Below are 17,770 nucleotides of genomic sequence, written 5' to 3'. Positions count from 1 at the left end.
CCCTGACACCTCAACAGCATCTCTAAAACCCATCAGATTTGGCATTCTGTGTATGTACCATAGTGCTGACACCACATATATTTCTGCCAGTACAGAGTATGAGTTTTAGGAATGACGGATGAACTGTACCGCTGAGAGAAGTTATGCAGCCTCATTTCCAACATGTTCGGAGACATGTTCAATTGACCTAAAACCGAGTTATGTTGCAAAGGAAGAAGGTAAAAGCTAAACCATTTTCCTCTAGTGTGGACACTCATTTGCAAGGGCAAAGATTTGCTTTTGAAACCGTGATTGAATGTTATGCTGATATTACATTGAATTGAATTCATGCTTGAATTAAATTGAATATTATGGTGGTATTAAAAGAGCAATCCAAGAAAAATAAACAGTCAAACATAACAAGTTGAAAATATTAAACTATAATAACTTAAAACAAGAGGACTTACCAATCTATCAGTAATATTTTAACGCCAGTTTTCTTAACAGCGCTTGGAGCCTGGGGAAAGAGGAAGCAAAGAGATTTGTCTCAGTTGCTTTATACAGCAAGGCAGGAGTCAGAGGAGAGTTCCAGTGAATCAGATGCCTCAGGTCAGTGGAGTCACCTCCAGCACGTTAGAGCAGCTTCCTGAGTCCTCCGTGATGACACAGATTTACACCAGAAGGGCATCCAAGAGCAAGTATTACTGCAGATATTCATGCTTTTGCAGTTTTTTCTTTTCTATAGGTGTGTTTAAAAGATATAAGCTATACATAATCTATTATGAAACTACACTAAACTACCCAAAATGAGATTTCTTAAATTTCTGTGAGATATTATAATGATAGTTGACTAATTTCCTATAATCATAGGACATGTGGGGCAAGTCAGGTATCTTGATTCAAGTTCTACTCTTTGTGAAGTCCTTGATTGTATGTAATGCCTGCTTTTATTTATCAGGCAAATTAAACAAAAAGATATTAAACACAAACTGTTTCGGTCTTGTTCCATACCAAAGCGTTCAGCAGGACTATCATGAACATAAAGACCACTTGAATTTGTTCCTCGATGCCATACACCGGAACACACTGGCATGTAAAGAGAGAAATCCATAGACGCGCATGCATGCATAAATATATGCATTCATTTATATTTATATAGGTATGTATTCATTTATATATGGGCAGATATTGGTTTACATATAATTACATAAATACACATTAGCCAATATGAGCTGTTTATCTTAAAAAAAGTCCAAAAATTTAACATCTGACTTGAAGCTTACTTTAACCATTTGAAAATATATTGAAACTAGACCATCTGAGTAGAAATGTTGCAGCACATTTTTTAATTTTAAACTCAGAAATTAATTACAAAAAAGTAAATCGACTCAAGGGTTAAAAATTGAAAGTCACTAAATTGATACAAAAGTTTATTAAAAAATTCCCACTTACTTTAAAAATTGAAGACCCAAGTTGTCTTCTTAGGAAAAATAAACAATATTTAAACTGCAGGTTCTTTAGGAAAAAGATATTTTTACTGTAGATGGAATTTTGCCATAAATGAGGAGCCAGGATATTTTACTGAATGTCATACTGTATTCAGTGATCACAAAACATGAAAACTAGATGTTTAACTCTCCTCTGAAAGATGGCATATTTGGTCATAATTAAATTCTGACCAAAAAATAGTAAGTGTTTATAGTAACAGAGTGAGACATTCCTGGCTCATAGGATATATGCAAAGCTACTCGGTCTAATCTCTCATTCCCATCTCTATAGGCATCATCCAACTCTCCACAAAGCTGTTGAGACTCTGGTAACTCTCTTCATTGGAAAATGAAGTATTATAATAATAATAAAAATAAGATTCCAAAAAGTTGGTGGGCATTAGTGCATTAGTAATGCACAGACATCCCGGAGAGAATCAAGCTGTTTCTCTGTTTTATCAGAAGATCTTCTATTAAAAAACTGATCAGCTTAACAAAAATTGATGTGTCAGATAAGAAATCACAGCTAAACTCAACATGGCTTTAGGCTGCATTGAAATATTTAAATTAACTGAAACAAAATTAATGAGGCCAGTGAAGATTCTAAATGTTATCAGACTAAAATGTCAATTATTTCTAAACACAATGGTCAAATAAGCTTCTTCAAACCTATTATTTCAGAGTATAAAGGCTGTTAAATGAGAAGATGAAATGCTCTGTATATGGGGGGGGGGCTAGGCAACTGTCACTAGAATCATTATGATATTTTAAACAGTGACAACAGCAAAAAATGGCACTCCACACAATGTAATCTCAGCTGTTTTCCTTTAATACAACTCACTGCATCAGGCTGTACTCTATGTAGCGAGGTTTAATACCTTATCTGAAGAAATCCCACTCAATCTCCTTCACAAGCAGATAATGACGGGAAATATTCCTAACGGCATTAGTCATTCACAAACACTGGTAAGTACTATGGGATTTTATTCCAACATCATTTTATGCTTCTGTGGTTCAGAACTTTAATGAATTAGATTGCATTTCTAGTAGGAGGCTCTATGGGATAAGGATGTCAAAAAAATATCTACTTAAACTGTATGTTTTCAAGCTCTTCACAAATTCTTTCCTTCAAACAAGCCGATCACATCATAAAAACAGACAGATAAACATAGCAAATTCATGTAAATAATAAGTTTTCTCTGGCTACTTAACAACCTAAGAGCTAAACTATGATTAATTGTTACTAGTGATGGCTTATTCTAATCAGGATCAGAGACACTATATTTAAGGACGACATCAGCCTGAGGAGGTTTTTATGTTGCTGTTTGGTTTATTCCTACTATCCATTATGTTTTGATTTCAAAACCTGCTCTGAAGCTGCATCTGCTTATGAGATGGCTGTGGATGTGTGTCGTTACGAGTCTGAATTTCTCTGCAACTCACACCAAGCAATTCTCTCCATTTTTACCCCCACTACGTAGTGATTTACAAAGAAAACTACTACTTGTTTTCAGCATGGCTAACCACACACTGAAACTAATGGGGTAGGAGTAGCATCAGAGGAGAGAACCGTCTAATACAACAGAACAGCTTTGAATGGAGGCATGAAAGGCAAAAAGAGAGAACTTACACAAAAATTAAGAAAAGTAAATAGTGTTGATGGACAGCTGGTTTATGTTGTGGGATATTTCCCAAAAGGCAGCTGATCAGCCACGTGGAATTTTCGAAAGCAGGGCAGAAAAAAGCAAAATAAGGTTTTATGGAACAGTCTCGTTCCCCAAGAAGTGGCCTAAATGCCCAAACTGTTTTCTGTCTCTGACTCTTTTCATCTATTATGAATGTAATTAGGGCTAAGAAATAGAAATTATTTTGACTGGGAGAATTATTTCCTGCTGTTAGGTCACGAAGTGTCTGTTTTTAGGCGAGTACCTGGTAAGCCCATGGAAAGGGTTGTTTCTGAAGTACCTTGTGATTGTTATTATTATTATTAAATGCAACTCAGAAGGAACAAGATGTGAATTCCCACCATTTTGCCTTTCCTTTCAGCTTCTGTTTTGTGTCTCACATTTAGCTGTTAGTAGTAACTGTTACCTTGCCTATTCATACAGACATATTTTCCCAATATACCATAAGCATTACTGAGATATTCAAGTCAAACTTTGCCACCTCTTTCACCTTCCTGTGCAAAAGCAAACGCTGGCATTTCACCAAGAATGATTAAAACCACGTTCTTCCTGTAAATTTACAATTACTAAAATAGTCTCTGTTAAAACCAAATAAGATTTAGGATTGAGTTATATATTGATGACACACAAGTTAGATAAAATAAGTAAAACAGTAGCCACATCAAAAATGTGTTATGAAGAAGGGCCAAATAGAGGAAGTTGCTTTTGACCCATTGCAATGACAGGGAAACAGCCGGCTGGCTGGAGTGAGCAGACTTAAGATTAATAAATCACGAAGAAGGATATTCTGGGGGAGTCTGCCATGTGCGAGAGAGTCTGTTGAAAAGGCAGGAGTACAACACCAACCCCAAATGGTGCATGAGAGTCATGCAGCAGTACTAGTTCTGCTTCAAAATTTGCATTGTTGTATCAGCAGCACCACATCTTAAGTTAATTAGCCACACATAAGAAACATTTAAATTGAGAAGCTGGGATTTTACAGTTAGAATATGCTGTATTTCAGTTTGCCAATACAACCTTGAATCAGTCTTCTTGTGCATACATATTATGAAAGTCCTTAATTACACTACCTGAGCCTCATTCAGTTTACAGAACAAAGAACAACGGTAAGGAAGTACAATTATTTTTGCATAGGCAGCTTTTTTCTGCATAAACTGATTATTGATGTTTTCAGATCACTTCTCCAGCACATTGCTATGCAGACATAAGAATACATGATCTGTTCATTTGGTTATTCTGAAATTCCAAGAAATTTTGGTGATGGTGGGAAAGCTCCAAGTAGTCATTCACTTCTTAAAATATGTAATCCAGAGATTTTCCTCTGGCAATTGGAAGACCACAGGGCTGGGATTCGTTTCCCCTACCTTTCATCACATAAAACTTAGGCTCTTAGTCTAAATCAGACTTCTAATTTCTTTCTATAAGCAATGGAGAGAGACAACCACGTCCAGATTCATTCAATCCTAAAATAGAAAACTAAGATTAATGAAGTACTGTCTGAACAATCCTGTCTCACTTAACTGACCTCATGACTGGCTTAGACAAGACCCCTAACATTTATATGGTTAATAAGACATGATTGATTCGACCTCAAAATACACAGATCTCACTTTCCTTCCATGTTCTACCATGTGTTTGTAAGGGAGCATTAAGTGTCTCAATGAAAATAAATTGCAGGCATTTTCCTAAGGATAGTGCAATAGATGTGCTCATAAAACCATGCAGGAAAAGTGAGGAAGTCCTGGTCCATTTGTCAGCAAGGGACATGGCTATTCCACTATAACAGTTATTTGGTGTTAGAATTAAGACTGAATAATCATCTCCGCTGAACAGAATATGTAATTATTACTAATCAGACAGTCAATGATCCTGATATAAGCCTATTGTAGGCTCTCAGTGCTATAGAAGAACACATATGTAAAACTAAAATGCAAATGTATCAATGCATAATAAGTAAAAGGAGGGTTTCAGCATATTACTTCTAATATACATAAGTAATTGGCAGCCCATTACTAGCTAATTAGGAATAATGATAAACTGTTTAACAAAAACAAACCTCGGATTTCAGAGGGGGGAAAAAACGTGTCTAGCTGTGAATTTTGCTAAAACCTCAGTCGGTTTCCAAAGATACAGGTCAAAAATGATGCCGATTAAATCAGGCTACTCATGCATAACCTCAGTCCCATGCCACTAAGCTGCTTCACAGGGCACCGGAGTAGGCAGCTGTGGCTGTGCCACCACCCAGCAGCCCTCAGGAGAGGCCCGTATAGCTATAGGGACTGGCTTCCAACATTTTGCCACATCCAAGAAGGTAATACATATACCTTCAGTATGACTGTTTTGACAAAACTGGACCTGAGTAAAGCAAAAGCTATTTCTCAGACACCTGAGATCCATATACAGCCAATAACCAAAGTGGCATTCAAGAAAATTTTGCATTAAGTCTCCATTTATAAGTGAAAGTTATATAGTGTAGGGATGCATGTGACCAAACCCAGATATTGCATTGAATGTATGATGTATGATAGAATGTATGAATAGACAGTGGTTTTTTCAGCCTTTTGAAGCATATTGCAGGTTTTGATGTGATTCATTTAATCATCAGCAGACCTTGTTCTTCAAATCAAAATATTGGCCTAGAAACATCCCAGCTAGAAAGGTGTAAAAGAAGGAAATGATAAAAAGTATGTTATTTGCATTTACTAATACAGGAGTAGCATATTTTTAAATTGAGGAGGTTTGAGGGCTACAGCAAGAATGAGGAAATGCGAAGTGAAAATCAGCTGTTCACAGCAGGTATGATAAAATACCTGATCTGATGCAAGAAAACACTTCTGCTTAGCACCTACGAGCTCATAAGGAATAGCTTATGTAAACAACAGAGTGGAGGAAAAAAGCAAAATAACATATTCTGACATACCATTAAGAAACAGCACCTTATCAAGGCACGACACAAGAGTCTAAGAACACAGAAATTCAGATTTTCTTAAGTCAACATGTCACATCTGATCAAATCTCACTTATAGCTTTGCTTATGTGTTCGTATGCAAATATTTGTAGGCACATATCTCCAAGCAGAGATTCCCTTCTCCTTCTCCATTGAACTGGTAAGTGGGAAGAAATTGTCCCCCTGCCACCGGGGCTGATAATGGAGTGGCAGCAGCCCCCAGTTGCCACGGAGCAGATGTAACAGCCACTTCTGCAATGTGCTATGATGCATACAGTGCGATTTATCTCACTTCGCTTTTGATGTCCTCAGAGAAGACACCTGCATTTGGGTTAATCACCTGGGCCTCCTTCACTTTCACTAGGGAGAAATAGGCACTTTCAGAGCCAGACTACCTGATCCTTAAATACACATTTCTTACCTTGGGCTTATACAGATCTGTCCCCACTTTGGGGATCTCTCTACCACGTTTCCCAATCTAGAAGAGCAGTCGCATCTCCTGCAAGGCAGCAGACACAAATAGATACAGACTACAGAAAGTTTGCTACCGTCTTACGTTTATTTATTTTTTCCCCACAAAAAAATACTCTGGTTTTTTATCCTCAGAAACATGGTCACATTTCTTTTTTGCAGCCCTTTATTCAGTAATCAACTATGATCCTACAGCAGGCACTTTTATATTTTTCATGACAGCCTCTTCAGCAGAAGTAACGCTCATTATCAAAAACATTTTTAAAGGACTTGAAATAGAGCTTCATATTGAATTTTCATCCCTTTGCTGGTTGTTTCATTAGTTTTTTGATGCACTAAATCTGCGTTTGTGCCTTGAAGCAGCGATGTTATCTTACCAATGGAAGTGTTGCTTACAACTTTTTCCTTCCTCTTTTACAAGCGTTCAAGGGAAAGATACAAATAGCTTAATAAGAAAATGTTTACTCAGCAGTAAGGCCTGGTTCATGTAGTGTTTTTTCTCTGAGTTACATCAATTTTCCAACTGGGGATTTCTGGAGGTTGCTTCTTATGGCTGTAGAAACTTTTAAACAGATGTGTTTGCTGCTTTGATGGCTTTGATTTTTTTTTTTTTTTTTTTCCCTTGGCTGATGGTTTGGGATATATGTCTAATTGATATTTTATGTTTTTCTCATAGGTTTGCCAGTTCTGGGTGTACTATATCCTTGTTTCCAGGGGTGGGTAACTCACCACAGGGCCCTGAGGATCCCAAGATTTGCCTTACTCTGTAAGCCCTCATGCACTGTCTCTGGAGCTTGCTGATTTTATTGTAAGAAATAGAAAATAATTGGTCCCTTTTGATATTTTCCCCACACCGTGAAATATATATACTCATCTTTTTCTTTCTGTAAGAGGATTATTTATTTTTATTGGCCTAATCATCCTCCTCTTCATTATCATAATGGTAGCTGGAGGTTTTTGCTGAAATGTCTGTACATAACCAGTTTACAGCCCTAAAACAAGAGAAAAATTTTCACCCTGAAAACTTTGCAGTCTTCTAGGAAAGAGCAGGGGAGGAACTGGGGGGAACAGGCGGCCTGAGGCATGTTTCGACTAAAGATGCAGCGTAGCACAGGAAGATGTGAGCTTGCTTTAAACAAGCTGTCTCAGGTACCAGAGCAGTCTGGCCGTAAGCACCCAGAGAAGACCATGGGGTAATTTTTGAGAAGCAAAGCAAATTAGCCCATGTGTTACTCATTGCTTCCTTGGCTCAACTGTTTCCAGTACGTGAGCTGGGGACAGGCACCGATGTGCAGCGTTGCAGCACTGACCAAGTTTACTGCCAATAGAAAATCACATCTATCCCAGCACAGTTAGAACAAAACCTAATGCTGCATCCCATTTCCTTAACGGCAACTGTTTGCAAGGAAACATGAGGCTGCAGGGATCTGAAGAACAAATGAAATTAGTCTGTTAAAGAAAAGCCTTTGCCCTCAGGGTTCTTTAGGGCCCGACCCTGAAGCGAGCTCCACATGGTTCCCTTGTTACAGGTCCAAGTCAAGGCAGTGAGCCCTTTCAGCAGGAAAAGCACAGGTGTATCGTGAATTTATGCTGAAGGTACCTATCTGCCAAATAGCTGTTTGAAGTTGAAAAACCCGAGAGAAAGCCAGGCAGCTTTTGCCAATCTTTAGTGTTGCAGTTTTAAGAATTAAGTCTTTGGGCAGCTCCGTAACTACACTCAACTGTTGTTTTCTCTCTAGCTGCTGTAATTGATAAGCCTCCTCATTATCTCTGTATCTGTAGCTATTACTTCTTGATTAACAAAAAATGAGCAAAAAAAAAAAAGTATTTTCTATTTCTATATAAAGCCAGTTTTGTATGTTTAAAAAGTAAGCTATGAAATGTGTTCAACATCACTGATCAGCTGTCCTCGCTCAGAAGACGGCCCCTACCTTATCAACGCACAGGTGTAATAATGTATCTCTTTAACACGTAGTCTTTCAAGGGAGTACTTAAACAATAAATGACTGTCCTAAAGGATTCATAAATTCTAAGTCTGAAAAAGACCATTAAACCATGATGTCTAAACGCCACAGTTTCACCCAGTAAGCTGGTACGGAGCCCCATGAATTGTGTTTAGCAAAGTCATTATACCAGAAAGGCATCCATTCTTGATTTAAAAACAGTGAGACTGAGAGAATTTAGCACCTATCTCAACACTTTTTTTTAGTGCCCTATGACAGTCACTTGTAAATGTGTACAACTAAATTCCAGTTCCACCTTGTGCAGCATCGTCTTCTATCCATTGTTTCCTTTTATACATCTCGAGTACATTGCATTGCCAATCAAGGAAAAGTTTAGTGTGAAGACTGGAAGTAACTTTCCTGTCCCCAGTTTCATAAACACAGTAAAAATGGGACTATGGAAATGTTGATGATTTTCCTTTTTAATTCTTAAAGTTATTGCTGGTTGTTGGTTTTTTTCCCCAAAGTTGTTCAAAATTTCTCCTTTATAATTCCACTCTTGAGAAAATGAAAGCTGCTGATAGCAGAGGTTCCTCCAGGAAAGCCACACAGAGGAGAGTTCTTACGAGATTCCTTAGGCATTACTAGCAGAACCAGTGGGAAGTCTTTCTTATCTCTCTGTACTCTCTACCATACCCTCCCATTCAGGTTTAGGAAAACAAAAAGATTCCTTTAAAATAATCTCCTTTACTTATGTAAAGTCAGTAGCCTATATTCTGGTAATATTAACATGTTTACTCATTGATTATTCACAGTATTCATGAATAGAGCCCAGGGGCCACTTTCGAAAACAGTGATGTCCTATGTTTCATTTTCTATCACAGATGGTACAAAGCTTCTCTTGCTAAAGAGCCTTTATCAAGATACGCAAGACAAAACTGAGGTGTGTTACCTACTTTTTGGAAGAAGGGACAATGAGGGAGTTAAGCAACTCACCCACTTCACACTGAAGCAGAGCAAGTCACCTTTTTTTTATATTGTCCTGCCTCATTGCTGTAGCATTTGAGCACTTTACAGTCTTTAGATATGATTATCTATCTACTCAGTTCATGTGCTTGGTGGAGATGTACAATTGTCCTCATTTTTATACAGAAAGAAAAGAGGGAGAGAACAAAAGCAAGCGAGCAAAAGTCAAGACCAGTTGTCTGAACAAGAAGTTACTTTATGAAATGTAAATTTATGGCAAGTTTCTATAGTGACCTTAAAAAAAAAATATTGCTGAGCTGCTACAGGGTATTAGCTATTACTGTATATAATGCACCTCACAAGACTGGAACAAATATATTTTTCACTTGCTTTGCATTACACCCGCTGTTAAAAACTGGCGGTAGTATTACCAATATTTTTTAGTTTCTTCATTTGTAGCTAAATTCATAAATCTCAGTAACTATAACTGTATCTCAAGGTCAGAGTTACTACAATAACCCATTCGTTTTGTTTTCCTTTCACTAAATCCATTATCTGAACAAATCATTAGGTGACCTTTTTAGTTACAGCAATTCAATAAAACTTACATTAGATGGAGTTTCAGGAACATTAGTCTAATGTGCTTTAAAAGATCACCTTCTCTGAGCAATATAATAAGTTTGTGTGAAAAGCATAAAGCATGTAATATGTAATAAAATCTGGCCTTTAATGAACCATCTAGAAAAACCGACTTGTGTTATAATCCAACAGAAAGCCTCCCTTAATTAATGGATAAGAAGCCAACAGTAGCCGCCGAACGTTACTTTTGATTATAGATTCAGCTTGTTTTTCTTTTTTAAATGTATGCTCCTGATTTATGCTGCTCAAGAAATTACAGTTTAAATGACCTTGGTTACAGGAGTAATACGCTATGAAAAGCCATACTTAGAGCTAATTAAAAGGGCTCTCTGATTACCAGTTAGTACCAATTGCACTAAGATACTGCATAATTTTCCAAAGTGGGAGTCAGGATTGTAAATTTAATAAACTGGCGTAGATGTTTGATGGATGCTGGTTTTCTTCAATAGATACAAGACTAGAAAATGCCTTGTGGCCAGGCAGATAAACAATAAATAAAACATAGGTCCAGCTATCAAGCAGGAAATTTGTATCAGGGAAGATTGCACAGGCTCACTAAAATCCATGATTTCCATTAAGAATAGAAGACATTACATCTGATCCTCCTTGCATCTAAAACAGGAATAATCACTTTAAAACCAGCGGGAATTATCTACATCTTGCGCTTCCAGAGTGCTGTCGAGAAGAAAGCCAGTTTAACTTTCATTTCTAATCATTCTAGAGAGGTCTGTATGCAGAAAGAGAAGCAATAATAACTTTCCACCAGTCCAGCATCAGCAATCAGTCATTTCTCCTGCAGATTTATGCACACAGGAACATAAGCCAATTTGAGTAAAGGTCAGGACACATCAAAATATCGAACTGAGTAAGTTCCTATTGCTAGCAGAGTTTATTGAGCAGACTTGGATTCATTCAGTCTATGGGCATTTCATTTAGCTCCATATTTTTCCAAGTACTTGTGTGCCTGTCAACCAGTGAACCAACTGGATGCCTATAAACTTTTCAGGATTTTCTCTACGTTTCCCATCCACAGAAGAACAGTAATTATTTCCTTTTCCCAATCACTACCTCTACCACTCATCTGAGATAGATGCTATGAAAATATGCACAAAATTACAGGATATGTTAAGGAATTGTTATATAATTTACAAATAAAAATAATTTTAATTGCATTGTTACAATTAATTTAATATTACAATTCAACAATAGATAGATGGCATGTAAATAAATAGTTCCAAATATGACAATTAAATACTCAAGTTATTTTTCAGGTTGCACCATTAGTTAGTAGATTTGGTAATCTACACTATAAATTTAGGTATACCATGGGGTCATATTGCTTCCAACAACAGACGTACCAGTCTGACCTCACCCATAGGTCTGACCTCACCCATAGGCCACTTCCTAAGTAACAAACAGTGCATTTAGATAGCAATGTTATAACCCTTTGAATACCCTTTCAATAATTTCACAGTACTTTTCTGCTAAATTTTTATATTCCAGATTCCTTTGAAAATCCTAAGAATGAGAAGAACATGGGTTCTTCTTATGCATGAGCTTGATGGTCCAAATCAAAGAATCACCCAGTTCATTTTCCTATGTATTTCAGTAGCCAGTAGCTATTAATTAAAAAAAATATGAGGAATGCTCTTTTTTTCAGTTAGCAATCTAGTTCATAATCTTTTACTGCCCTAAGAAATCTGATATATGGCTTCTCAGATGCCTTTTTATGGCATTTTTCCCTTCTAGATACTGTGCTTTTCTTGGAGGTTTATTTGTTATTATCATGCAAATTATTGAAATATATTAAATTATCTGTTAATTTTACCTTGCTGTTCTGTGTCATTTAAGAGTTTTAAATAATTGATTATTAAAGGACTGCTTAAAATATACTGCATTGCATGTTGATAGTGATCAGCCAGTGATGTATGGTTATTTTTCTTGAATGAAGAATTACCAATTCATGTATGTAATCCAAAAACCACTTGCTTTATCAGCTGCTTCCTATATATTTTCTCAGATTATAGACAACCCAGCATAAGATCCATAATTTCCAATGTCTTATTATCTAAGCTATCTCTATTTTCCATTAATGCCTAAAATATTCATATAATTTCATGTCTATCCCTTTTAACTCATTAGAGAATAAATACTTCATAGTCAAAAGTTATAGGGTTTTTTTTCTCCTTGTTCCTAATAATAGCAATTTAAATTAGAAAAATAATGGTCTCTTTTAACTGTTTTCTAAGTCAACCATTTTTCCCTTGCTAGATAAATTCTTTAAGATTACTAATTTGTGCAGACAACAATAATGAAAAGCTGCACCATTTTAATTATATTTATTCTCCCTAGGCAACTAGGCAGTTAATTGTTTGAATTACTAAGTTAAAAAGAAATGTTAAGTAACAGGAATGCCAGCATTGCCAATGACTTCAGTGGGAGCAGTACTGAGTTCATAATTGGCTCTTTAATGTCAAAATTCACTCACAAGGCCTGTGAGCTTTTTAAATTCCACTTAAGTCTTTAAGAGCTTTTAATGGGTCTTATGCATTGTACAGGCTTTCAGCTGGCCTTCCAAATTTCCCCCACATAAAGTGTGTTTGACATGATTCAAAAAATGTTTTTATGCTGCTTTTGGTGGAATAGATGTTCTCTTGCTGCATTTCTGAAAGCTGGGAAACACACTGAGCAGTCATAAACACTGCGACGTATTGCAGATTGGTGATGGCGATTGGTTAACAGTACAAACAGCTTTCCAGTCTTCATGTCACTGAGACAAACTGCAACATGGCATGTGCTTTTGTACTCTGTTATCTGGGAATTTTTGAAGTGGTTGCCACACAACAATAATTCAGTGCTAGTTTCGCAATTCTTTATATTCATTCAAAATACTTTTTTTTTTTTGGTAGGATCTTCTCCCACATTCTCTCAGCAAAGTGGTCCTGTGTCCCTCAGAAAAAATAAAAAAAAAACTTCTTTACTGGTATAATGGAATAATTATTAAGATAACTACAATGGTACTTGTGCATTTGTGTTAACTTGTCCACACGACTGAGCCTTAGAAACCACAGGTGGTTTTGGGCACAGGTCAACCATTTGGTATTTCTTTGTTGAGTTCCTTGTAGAAGCTGGTTGGAAATGCTTTACAACCAACGCTTCCTTTAGGAAACTTTGATCATCAAAACTAACATTTCACAATTGCATTTTTATCCTTTTTGGTTTAAACTTTTTTTCATCTGAGATTTTCTCTGGCTACGCTGGAATTTCTGTTAAAAAGGAAAGCCAGAGAATAACATCCTAGTTTCCCAATAATTTAGTAATTTTGCACCAGTAAGAAGGAGATTTACAAAGCTGTTGTATTCCCTGATATAAATTTGATAGACTGTATTTCTGATATCCTAGGCAAGGGTTGTGGACAAGAGGTTACTAGGAAGGTATTCTGCTCTTTAGTGTCCCCCCCCCCCCCAAAAAAAAAAAAAAGTTCTTAAATATTTCACACTGGAAATGAAGAAAAACAAAATTTCAAAAACAAGTGAGGTAAAACATCATATATCCACTTATAGTTCAACTGCAATAACACCATACCTTGACTGAAATAAATCAGGATTAATACAGTACAAATCATCAATAACAGCCATCACTTTAGCAACTATCTTTAAAAGCTGTATCTTTTAAAAATATTCTTGAAGGCAAAATTAAGATATTAGCTTTCATCTGCAACCAAAGTCCCCAGGAAGAACCATAATGTTTGTCCAATATGAACTCAACCTCCTAAAAATTTCTAAAATATTTTTCCTTAAACCCTATTGTTGTCATTGGAATAAATTAGACACACACATGTTTTTGAGAATGCATTGATAATTTAAGTGCTACAGATAGTTGCATATATAACAGAGATGCCAAGGAAACAAATGTTACAGTCCTCAAAGACTTTGCAACTGTTGATCCAAAATGCAAAGTGCTTGGCAACTTAAAGGATGAAGCTGTGTTTACTAATTTTCTAGCTGGGAGGTTAAATAGGAAGGAATCAGCTCCGAAACATATGCGAGCAGTCTGGTTTACCCACTTTTGTAAGTCCCCAAACAGCTGGTGCGGAGAAAACCTACTGTTGTGTGTTGCTGAGCCACTGATGGGGATGAGGAGAAACAAAGTCAGTAATAGTTGTCAAAGATCTCTCTTGTAACTGTACGAAATAAAGCTCTTCAGGAAAAATCTCCATGTGGTCTGGCCTTTTACTAGAAACAAGAATGATTAGGGGTTTTAACATATGCCATAGTGACTAACTATCCATACAGGCTGATGGAAATTAATTTCTGAAGTCCATGTTAACAAGCAAATAGGCTTTAGAGGGGCTGAGAACACCCATTTATATGGACATCAAAGAAAGAGAAAAGCCTGGTGTAATTGGCAGAGAAAAAAAGAAGCATGAAGAGATGATTGTGATGGATATGTAGGGAAAAGATATATAAATTACAACTTTGAAGGTAAACAAGGGCAGCTGGAATTTTATATATATATCAGTTGTACATTTAGAGACAAGCACATGGAAGAAACAGGAGGCACCACAGTATGGTGACAGCCATTTGACTGGTCTGGTCATGGTCAAGCCAGTATCAAAGGACATAGGTATTGACGCAGATCAGGCAGGAGACAGGAATGTGCAGCAGAGACCCAGTCCCTCTCTATATAGCAGCATTACTTTAGAAAAAGGAGATCTTAACACACACCAGTCTAATTCATGAGAAGACCTCCGCCAAAGATCAGTGGAGGGAAGGCCTGACCCCGAATGTCTCGAGCCATCCATGCTTTGTTACACAATCCTAATGAAGACAAACACAGACATGTTTTATGCACTGAGACCAATTGCGCATGTGAATCGCTGGAAAAGCACTGGTGGTTTGTTTGAGGTTTTTTTGGTGTTTGGGTTTTGGGGTTTTTTTGTGGTTGTTGTTGGGATTTTTTAAAACAAAACAAAACAAAACAAAACAGCTGCAAAGTAGCAATTTCATTTCTGTGACCTCCATTCCAGACCCTCTGGCTAAAGTTATACCACCCAGATCAAAAGTGTAATTCCTGCAATTTATTTCCCACCTAAACTCTCAGTGCATTCTGTAGCATGCAGCGATGAAAACAATTTTTTGTGTAACACTCCATTAGATTCAACAGTCTCCTTCTCTGTGCTTGTCAAATGGTACATTCTTCCTTCTTGCTTCTCTCCTACCTTTCTCTCTAGCTGCTGCTCTTTACCTTCATGTCCCCACTGACAGTTTGCTGTCCATACATACTTTGATTATGATAATTCCTACAATTCTGTTCATCTTTTGGACCATACTGAAATATTAGCTATTGACAATTAGTCAAAGATCACTATCATTTCCTCATAGTAGGTATATATGTCCAGAGTCTGCTGATTTATACCTTCCCTATCATCTAAAGGTTTTCAGAAAACAGAATTAAACAAGAAATATCAGACACAAAGAAGTTTACAGAATATTTCTCCTACTCAAGACATACTTCATAGTTTTGCTCTTCAGTTATCACTGTCTAGAGAATGATGTCTTCCCATATTCACTTGCTCAAATACAAATACCAAGGTTTCTAAAATGTCAGGACAGGACTGGCTATTTTATTACTGACAGCACATAAGTGCTTATTTCTTAGCTTATTTCCACACCTGAATTAAATACTGATGGCAAAAGCAGCAACAAAGCCTTTAATTCGCAACTTTGAGAATGCCGTTTGAACAAGGTGTACCTGAATTAGGTAGAATAACATCAGTTTAGATTGGTAGCAAACTATAATGTCAACTATTCCAACCTTTGCTCAAAGCAGGGCTAACTTCAGGGTTAGATGGAGTTGCTCAGGGCCTTTTACACTTCAGTTCTGAATTATTTCTTGTTTTTCATACTGAACAAACCCAGCTCCCTCAGCCACTCCTTGTACATCACGTACTCCCGCCCTCCAGCCAACTGGACTTGCACCAGTTTGTCAATCTGTTCTGCTGGGAAGCCCCAACACAGGCAGTACTCCAGATGCAACCTCACAAGTATCAAACAGATAAAAATAATAATTTCCTGCAACCAGCTGGCTGTACTTCTGCTAATACAGACCACTGTGGAGTTAGCCTTCATCACCAAGGGCCCAGTGTGACTTGTATTCAGTTTGTTGTCAAGCAGAATCTTCAGGACATTTTAGTAGAGCTGCTTTCTAGCCAGTAGTCCCCCAGCCTATATTATATGGGGTTAACTCCATCCCAGGTACAAAAATTCACATTTACTTTTGTTAAACTTCATGAGGTTTCTGCCCATTCCTAAAGCTTGTCAAGATCCCTCTGAATAGCAGCCCTGCCCTCCAGTGTATTAACTATTCTCCCCAATTTGATGTTGTCCATGAGCTTGCTGAGACTGGTTTCTGTCCCGTGGCCTAGGTCACTGATGATGAGTGGCAGACCAATATCAGCCCCTAAGGACTGCCACTTGCAGCTGGCCACCAGCAAGACTTTGAAGCCCTAATCGTAACCCTCTATCCAACCTGCTCTTCAACACTTGGTCATTTGCTCATCAGGACATGCAAAATGACTCTGAGTTACTATAATTGCTTTTTTGATTGTCACTATGTTGATCTTTCTTGTTTTATGTCTGGATTGCTATTTACCTGGGTCAGAATTCTGACTTTTAACTAGAGTTTTAAACTCCTGACACATATTTAAACGTTTATGGCTATGTGAAAGGTAGGAAAAAAATAAAGTTCTATCTTACTAATTGGCTCCTGAACAAACATCACTTTGCACTTTCCTCTTTCCCGCTCCCTAGGGCTAATGTATTATCCCTAAGAGTTTCTGCTATTTTCTTTGCAGCTCTAGCAACGCCTTGTTTACCTGCTTCATAATGATTACCTGCTGCTTTTTTTCATCACGTTGTCTCATCTGGAACAGAGCATACATACTGCTTATTTTAATTAAGGATAACTGAAGTACTATGCATTTTCTATTTGGTCCAATCTGGTAACAATCAGAGCAATTGACCCCGCAGTTGCGGACCTGGTGCGGCACTGCTTGAGGGCAGCACATCTGCCTCCAAAGGTGAGGCGAAAGACAGCTCTGAGACAGAGGGAGGAACGGCATAAGTGTGGAATGAAAAATTATGGGAGTGGACATCAAGGTCATGCTAGACCATCACGCATTTTTAGAAAGCTTTACGTGAACAGCCAGGTATTAAAGTTTTAACTGAAAAGATGCTGCATTACAGCTCCCAAGCTTAGTAGTAAAAGACTCTTTCATCTAAAGAAACAAATATTTTCTTTTTCCTTTTGTCCTTCGTCCAGAGAGATTCAAGGTCCATTTCTTGAATTACAGTGTGAAGGACATTAAATTATCAGTCAAAGTAAACAGTCTGTACACTGAAAGTTACATTTTGCAGGAAGGGATGTTACATGAGGTAAGAAATTTCTTTGAATGCTCTCTTATGCATGCCCATGCGAGTTTTCAATGTCCACAAAGGGTTTTACAAAGCTGCTGACTAAAAACCAGAAAATAAAATCTGCCAAATCTTCCAATCCCTGGAAGATGAATACATCAGTGTTATGAAGAAGTCAAAGGAGAGCCACAAAAAGCGATTCAGGAATTGGAAAAAAACCAGTTAGAAAGTGAAATTT

The 17,770-nt window shown here is 37.2% G+C and overlaps 1 long non-coding RNA gene across 1 annotated transcript; it reads left to right on the top strand.

Moving 5' to 3' along the window:
• Positions 1-2,319: 2,319 nt before the first annotated feature.
• Positions 2,320-17,533, top strand: LOC142405040 (uncharacterized). Its single transcript, XR_012774039.1, has 3 exons — positions 2,320-2,432; positions 7,246-7,335; positions 17,441-17,533. It is a non-coding gene; the product is annotated as an uncharacterized LOC142405040 (long non-coding RNA).
• Positions 17,534-17,770: the final 237 nt, after the last annotated feature.

This window comes from Mycteria americana, chromosome 1, assembly GCF_035582795.1.
Source record: "Mycteria americana isolate JAX WOST 10 ecotype Jacksonville Zoo and Gardens chromosome 1, USCA_MyAme_1.0, whole genome shotgun sequence".
NCBI lineage: Eukaryota > Metazoa > Chordata > Aves > Ciconiiformes > Ciconiidae > Mycteria > Mycteria americana.
This window is presented reverse-complemented; position numbering and strand designations above follow the sequence as displayed.